At 45.2% G+C, this 7768-nt stretch overlaps 1 long non-coding RNA gene across 1 annotated transcript; it reads left to right on the top strand.

The window, feature by feature from the left end:
- Positions 1–410: 410 nt before the first annotated feature.
- On the top strand, positions 411–4635 carry LOC134731054 (uncharacterized). Its single transcript, XR_010113116.1, has 3 exons — positions 411–491; positions 884–1148; positions 4084–4635. It is a non-coding gene; the product is annotated as an uncharacterized LOC134731054 (long non-coding RNA).
- The last annotated feature ends 3133 nt before the right edge of the window (positions 4636–7768 follow it).

The following is a 7768-nucleotide window of genomic DNA, read 5'->3' as shown; positions in this document are numbered from 1 at the left end:
TTCAGGAAATGAAGAGAGATATTGAAAGAAAAGTTGTGTGAGATTTTTCTGTCGGGTGTGTGATTTCCTGATTTCCACCCCACCCCTGCCAAATCTCTTGTTTGTTTATTTATATGTTTTTGAGATGGAGTCTTGCTCTGTAGCCCAGGCTGGAGTGTGGTAGCACAATGTCGGCTCACTGCATCCTCCGCCTCCCAGGTTCAAGCAATTCTCCTGCCTCAGCCTCCCAAGTAGCTGGGATTACAGGTACCCGCCACCATGCCTGGACAATTTTTGTATTTTTAGTGGAGATGCGGTTTCACCATGTTGGCCAGGCTGGTCTTCAACTCCTGACCTCAGGTGAACTGCTCACCTTGGCCTCCCAAAGTGCTGGGATTGCAGGTGTGAGCCACCATACTCAACCAAATCTCTTGTTTAGTTTCAGGATTAACGTGTGGCAGAGTGGGGCACCTATTCTACAAAAATGGTTTAGTGCCAGGTGTGACTTCAAGGTGAGCACAGACCATGAGTGGAAGTGAACTAAGTCCCTCCCCAGCCCCTCTGCTCCAGTTAGTTTAAAACTGCCTCCCTCAACGTGTGACCAGGGAACATAAAGTGCTCTGGGACTCTGGGATGTAGGAGTTAGTCTAAGATGAGAAAACTACCACCATCTCCTCGGGGTCCCATCTACACAGGGAGCCTGTGCACTCTCTGGTCCCCTCAAGCCCAAGTGTGCTGTGAAGTTTGACAGGTGTCATCTCTGGGGTTTCTAAAAGGCTCCCACTAAAGGATGCTTTGTGAAAGTCTGGTTTTCCTTATCAGACACGAATCACCTAAGTCTCTCCTTGTACCCAGATGGCTAAATTTGGTTTATATGATCTCGCTGTGACCTTCTCTTGAACAGCTCTGTGCGTGCTGCCAAAATGAAAATGAACAATGTCAGTGCCGTGATGTCCAGTTGAGCTGTGACCTGGATTCTGGTCTCACATACACAGAAGCAACTGAAAGCTGAGAATGAGGGGCCGCCGATGGCTGGGTGTGTGGGGGCATTGTATTACTTGAGCCCATCCCTTGAAGAGCTTAGGACTCCACCACCTCCACTGGGAACTCATCAACTCCTGGCAAGAAGAATGTCCCTGGGCACGGGGGACAGGGATCAGCTGTCCGAGGTGAGAGTCCTCCCTGGTGAGCCCACACCTCCACGTGGGGCACTGCAGGCTGTGAAGAAAGGTGAGCAAGATGACAGTGTCGCTGCTGCTCCAGAAAGTAGGATGCGGGGCCCATCTGGCCTCGGCCCCCACACTTCTCACTCCCTGCTCTGTTGGTGCCAAGGCTTGACTTGCCTGTGAAAGGAAATGAGAAAATCACCTTGGAATTAAAAGACCAACAACAAATAGTCAACCTTGGAAGGGTCAGGCTGAAGACTCTTTTCGAAATACAGATGGAGTATAGAACAGAATGCTTGGGACCAGAATTGTTTTGGACTTTGGACTTTTAGATTTTGGAATATTGTCATTATATTTACTGGCTGAGCATCTCAGATCTGAAAATCTGAAATCCAAAATGTTCCAACGTGCATTTCCTTTGAGCATCATGTCCGCCCTCAAAAAGTTTTGTATTTTGGAACATTTTAGATTTTTGGATTTGGGATGCTCAAACCTGTATTAGGTTGAACATATAAAACTGCCAGGGGTGGTCATTTTTGACCAGCAAAAATGTCAATTTCATATGGCTCAAACTGACGTGATGATGATTCCCCTTCTAAGTCTTCCCACTGCATTTGGATTAAAGACCATTTTTTTATTTTTATTTTTTTCTTTTGAGACAAGGTCTTGCTCTGTTGCCCAGGCTGGATTGCATTGGTGCCATCATAGCTCACTGCAGCCCTGAACTCCTGAGCTCAAGTGATCATCGTCTCAGTCTCTTGAGTAGCCGGGACTACAAGTGCCTGCCGTCAGGCCTGGCAAATTTTTATTTTTTGTAGAGACAGCATCTTACTACGTTGTCCAGTCTGCTCTCAAACTCCTGGGCTCAAGTGATCCTCCTGTCTCAGCCTCCCAAAATGCTGGGATTACAGGTGTGATTGACCTAAGACCAAATATTCTTGACTGAGCCCACCGGGCTCCCCCAACTCTCTGTCCAGCTTCACGGCTATACTTTTTGATCCTGATATTCTCCTAACAACCTCTCCACCTCTTAGTCTTGCTCATTCTGTGCCCTTCCTGGAGGATCCCCTCACTTCCCCAAGTAACTCATCCTTCAGATATGTGTTTGAATGCCAGTTTCATGGGAAGTCTTTTCTGACTAGGCTTTTCTGCTCCTCAGTGTGCTCAGAGCACCTTCACTTTCCCTAGGAGGTGTGATCCCAGCTTCTATTGATGGATCAGTGTCCGTGTTGGATGCTTGCCTCTCCCCCAAGGGGCCCTGCAGCCAGACACCTGGAGGTCCCTCCATGTGATTCGTCATGGAAGCTTTGCCTTGTTGATACTTGTTTGAATGCTCTGTATTGAAGTAATAATTTGCATGACCATATGATAAAGGATTTTGCATTCTCAGTTCAATAGGAACTTTAGCAACAGCCCTCAGACCATGAGAGTCAGAGAAAGTAATCAGAGGGCCCTGCCTTTTCTCTGCGTCCCCTCCAGCGGTGCCACTACCAGTAGGGCCTTACCCCAGCCTGGCTCCCTGTCTAGACTTCTGGTAGCACCTCACTAGACTGAGTCTTGAAGGCACAAACTGCTTGCCAATCGCTGCACAGGACATGAGGAAGGGCAGTGGTGAGTGCAATGAAAACAGTAGACATTCAACAAATATTTGTTGTTTGCATAAAACCTCAATACAAGAGAGATAAAAGTTTTATTACCTGTAGGCTGGAAATCCCTTTACCCTAGGAAAACTTCCCCAGCCCCAAGGACCCATGCAGCTTCCCCCTGCTTATAGCTCAGCAGTCTCCTGCTCGCTCTTTTCTTCCTGGCTCTCAGGGGCTAGCATAAGGCCAGTGTAAAAGCCCTTGTATAAACTTTCTTTCTTCCCTGGAGAAAACCATTCAGATAGCTCTAAGGACCACTGGGGTCCTCCCACTTCATTCTTATTTTCAGCCTGCAGTAAACATTTAGTTCACAACTGATTTGCTCTTCTGGGGTGTTCATGACAGTCACTTGAACTCCAGTGAGCAACCTGGCTAGTCCAGCTCTTAGCTAAAAACTCATTCCTCTTTCATCTGCACATTTCTGTACCCCACTCAAGTAAGTCTTTGCCTGTACCAGTTATCTAAAATCGCAAAACCAGTAACTTACCAAAATAAGTTTCACAAGTCTATGGGCTGGTGAGGTGTTTATTGCTGGGCTAGGCATGGCTGCTTTCGGCGGGGCTGGCTCCGCAATCTGCTGTCAGCTGCATGATCGAAGGTGGCCTCGGATGGGCTGTGTCGGCCCTGCTCCTCATGGTCCTTCTCCAGCAGGCTGGCCTGGCCTTGTTCATATGGGGACTGCGGGGCTTCAAGAAGAAGTACAGAAGTTATAGCCTCTTGAGGTCTGGGCTCAGAACTGCCTGGCTCCCTGTTACTTCTTCACATACCACTGACCTACCCAAGTTGCAGGGCCAGTGCAAATTCAAGAGATGGGCCATAGATGCTACCCCTTGATGGTAGGAGAAAGTTACATTGCAGAGGGTGTGATTCAGGGAAGGATAAAAATTGGGCCCTTTTTTGTCTTCCAGCCTCCACGTGTCCCCATATACAGGGAAACTGCCTTAAAAGCCAAGTCATTACAATGATATTAGCCCAGAATATCATTATTCTGATAATCAGAATTCGCCTGTTCTAGCTGAGGAAACTCCTGAGCTGCTCATAGGCATTTAGATATAAACAAAGCTGGAGCCAAATTTGGGTGGGGTTAAGTGGATTCTGTCCCCAAGACTCCTTGTGGATGTAAGGTCAAAATTTAGGTAACAATGCAGTTTTGCAGGTCTGTCTGGCATTGTACCTGTAGTCCCTGAAGTGAGTATTTCTGAAGAGGAAGGAGAAATAAACCAAAGCAAATCATAATAAGAAAACTCCAATTTCCCCTTTAGAGTGGTAAAATCTTTTTTTTTTTTCTTTTTCAGACGGAGTCTCTGTCGTGCAGTGATGTGATCTCAGCTCACTGCAACCTCCACCTCCCGGATTCAAGCGATTCTTTTGCCTTGGGAGTAGCTGGGATTACAGCCACCTGCCACCATGCCTGGCTGGTTTTTGTATTTTCAGTAGAGACAAGGTTTCACCATTTTTGCCAGGCTGGTCTCGAACTCCTGATCTCAGGCGATCTGCCCTCCTCAGCCTCCCAAAGTGCTGGGATTACAGCCGTGAGCCACCATGCCCGGCCTAGAGTGGTAAAATCTTAATAAGATTTATAGACCAGTTAGCAGCTTCTTGCTGATGTGCTGTATTCTGTACTGTACAGTTAGCATTGCAGGAATCAGGATGGTGAAGGGTACACAGGACCCTCTCTGTATTATTTTTGCAACTTCCTATGAGTCTACAATTATTTCAGAATACTGAGTTAAAAATAACTGGAATATGTACATTGTTAGTTTGTACAGTTATAATTAAGCACCTGCCACCGCCTGGCGTTTACAAATTGCTAACTGGCACGGTCACCACTTCTTCAGATCAGCATCTATCAGCTCACTCCCATGTTGTTACTTGGTCTCCCAGGGAAAAAAACCACTAAGAGAGGAGGAAAAGAAACAACAGGCACATTCTCTTTTGTTACGTTATTTCTCATAATAAACCTTTTCACTTTATCTATATCTATCTATCTATATTATATGTATGTATATATATCTGTATCTAATTCTTTTAAATGAAGTTATAGATTACTGGATTGTTTCTTGATAAGTTATGTATGGAAAATATCACCAACTACAATGAACATCATTTGTTTAATCATGTAAATGCTGTAAAAGTTTAAACTTATCTATTTATTTTTACTTGTTTTCCCATTGAATTTCATGATTCGGTTTCTTTTTTCTTCCTTATCTGAATCTGAAACCCAAAACCTTTGAGGTTAGAATTCCAGAATCAGCAGTCAGGGCTAACTATCCTTTGGGCTGACGTATGGCTAAGCGAGGATTGGCTGGGAGACCTGGGAGAGGGCTGGCTCCCCTCTCTGCTCTGCCGCCATAGCTGGTTTCTGTCTGATGCCCAGTTTGAGGACCAGGGGATGCCTGAGTCTTGCATGCATGCTTTTTTGTCTAACCCAGGACTCAGCACTTCATGGGGAATGCCTGCCAGCCTCAATCCTCATCCTTTGAGATAAGGCAGAATTTCCCAAACTAACGTTTAGAGGAACCCTCTCTAGGAGGTTAATAGATATTATATAGCATATCCGGGCATGGTGGCTCACGCCTGTAATCCCAGCACTGTGGGAGGCCGAGGTAGGCACTCGAGGCCAGGAGTTTGAGACCAGCCTGGCCAACATCGTGAAACCCCGTCTCTACTAAAATTACAAAAAATTACCCAGGTGTGGTGGCAGGCACCTGTAATCCTAGCTACTCAGGAGACTGAGGCAGGAGAATCGCTTGAACCTGGGAGGCAGAGGTTGCAGTGAGCTGAGACTGTGCCACTGCAATCCAGCCTGGGAGATAGAGTGAGACTCCGTTTCAAAAAAGGAAAAAAAAATGATATAGGATAAGAAACGTTCCATTTTCAACTATGTTTGGAAAGATAATACATCACAATCATTGGACAAATTTGATAAATATGCTCTACATTTTGAAGTATTTAAGGGCACCACCCTAATTTTTTTTAAAATAATTTTTTGTAAATATGAGGTCTTGCCATATTGCCCAGGCTGCTCTCAAACTCCTGGCCTCAAGCAATTCTTGCACCTCAGTTTTCCAAAGTGCTGGGATTACAGGTGTGAGCCACTGTGCCTGGCCAACCACCCTAAATTCAAACTCAACTTTCATAAGAGGATCTGACCTCTATAATGTACATTAAGCCATCGTTACATTAGGGTTATTTTTTTCATTCCATTACCTTTCCCAGGAATATTTGCTTTTAAAGATGCTAATGGAAAAATTAAAGTTAAATTATTTAAGGATATACAGGCATAGGATGGAGGTATTTCAGGGAAGACATGGAGGGAAGACAGCTGGCTGCCGAATGCCCCCAAGCATGACCCTCTCTCCCAGGTCCAGCTCTCCATTCTCATGGCTGTGTCCCTGTGAGCTGATGGCTGCCCACTCTGTATTATGGCTCCTGACCTCTCTCACTACCTCTTCCACACCCATGTGTCCAGCTGCTGATGGCTCCCAATCTCTTGGATGTTCAAATTAAACATAGCCAATGCCACCAAAGCATGGTGGCCCCCGCCTGCAGTCCCATCTACTTGGGAAGCTGAGGTGGGAGGATCACTTGAGCCTAGGAGCTCAAGGCTACAGTGAGCCGTGATCACACGCCACACTCCAGCCTGAGCAACAGAGCAAGACCCTGTCTCTATTTTTAAATAAACAATCCAAATAGCCTCTTCTGCCTGTCTTTCTACAGCTAAAACCTGTTCCTCCCCTAGTATTTTCTTTATCAATGGGTGACATCATTTCCTACTCATTTGCCCAAGACAGAAATTTATTTAGGTCAGATTTATTGAGATATAATTGACATAGATTAACATTCGCCATTTTGATGCACAGCTCTGTGAGTTTTAATAAAAGATTATAGTCATGTAACCACTTCCATACTCAGGGTACAGAACAGTTCCACCACCCCTAAAGCTTTGCTCGTGCCCTTTGTACCCAAATTGTGTCCCAAGCCCCTGTGCATGGAAACAACTGATCTGTTTTTTGTCCCTGTAGTTTTGTCTTTTCCAGAATGTTATATAAATAGAATTGTACACTATGTAGCTTATTCATCTTTGTTACCATGTTGGCGATTCATTATTATTTTTTGCTGAGTAATCCACCATCTAATTTTGAGTCGTGTACAATTTTCTTTCTCTTTTATTCCTTACCTCATCCAATGTCCTGACAATTCTACCTTCTAAATCTCTAGCAAAGACATAGAATCAACCTAGATGCCTATCAATGCTGGACTTGATAAAGAAAATGTGGTACATATATGCCATGGAATACTACACAACTGTAAAAAAGAATGAGATCACATTCTTTGCAGCAACATGGATGGAGCTGGAGGCCATTATCCTAAGTGAGCTAATACAGGAACAGAAACCAAATATCACATGTTCTCATTATAAGTGGGAGCTAAACAATGAGTACACATGAACATAAAGATAGGAACAACAGACACCAGGGTGTGCTTGAGGGTGGAGGGTGGGAGGAGGGTGAGGATCAAAAGCCTACTGATTAGGTACTAGGCTTATTACCTAGATGAAGTAATCTGTACACCAAACCCCTTGCAAAAGGAAGCTCATGAGCTTGCATTCTCCTTCCATTTGGCTTTTGATGGGGACTGTAAATGTTCTTGGCTGGAGGTGGAAGAGGGAATGGACTGGCCCTTCCCCTCCCTTTTACCCACATCTCGGGATGTAGAGCATTTCTGGAAGCCTGACACTGGGCCTGTGTCCTGGGGATAGACACATCGTCAGCCAGTCTTAGAAGGAAAAGAGGCAGCAAAGGTGTCTGATTGCACAGGCCAGGTTGTCTTTCACTGCCTCCTCGTTGAGTTTCAAATGGTCTGCCCACTCCCCGCTTCCAGTTTTCAGAATTTTTTTTAACTTTAAAAATGTTATTGACACAAGTTCTCGCTCTGTTGCCCAAGCTGGAGAGCAGTGGCACAACTGCAGCTCACTGC

This window comes from Pan paniscus, chromosome 7, assembly GCF_029289425.2.
Source record: "Pan paniscus chromosome 7, NHGRI_mPanPan1-v2.0_pri, whole genome shotgun sequence".
Classification (NCBI taxonomy): domain Eukaryota; kingdom Metazoa; phylum Chordata; class Mammalia; order Primates; family Hominidae; genus Pan; species Pan paniscus.
Note: the sequence above shows the minus strand (reverse complement) of the source record. Positions and strands in the feature narration are given on the sequence as shown.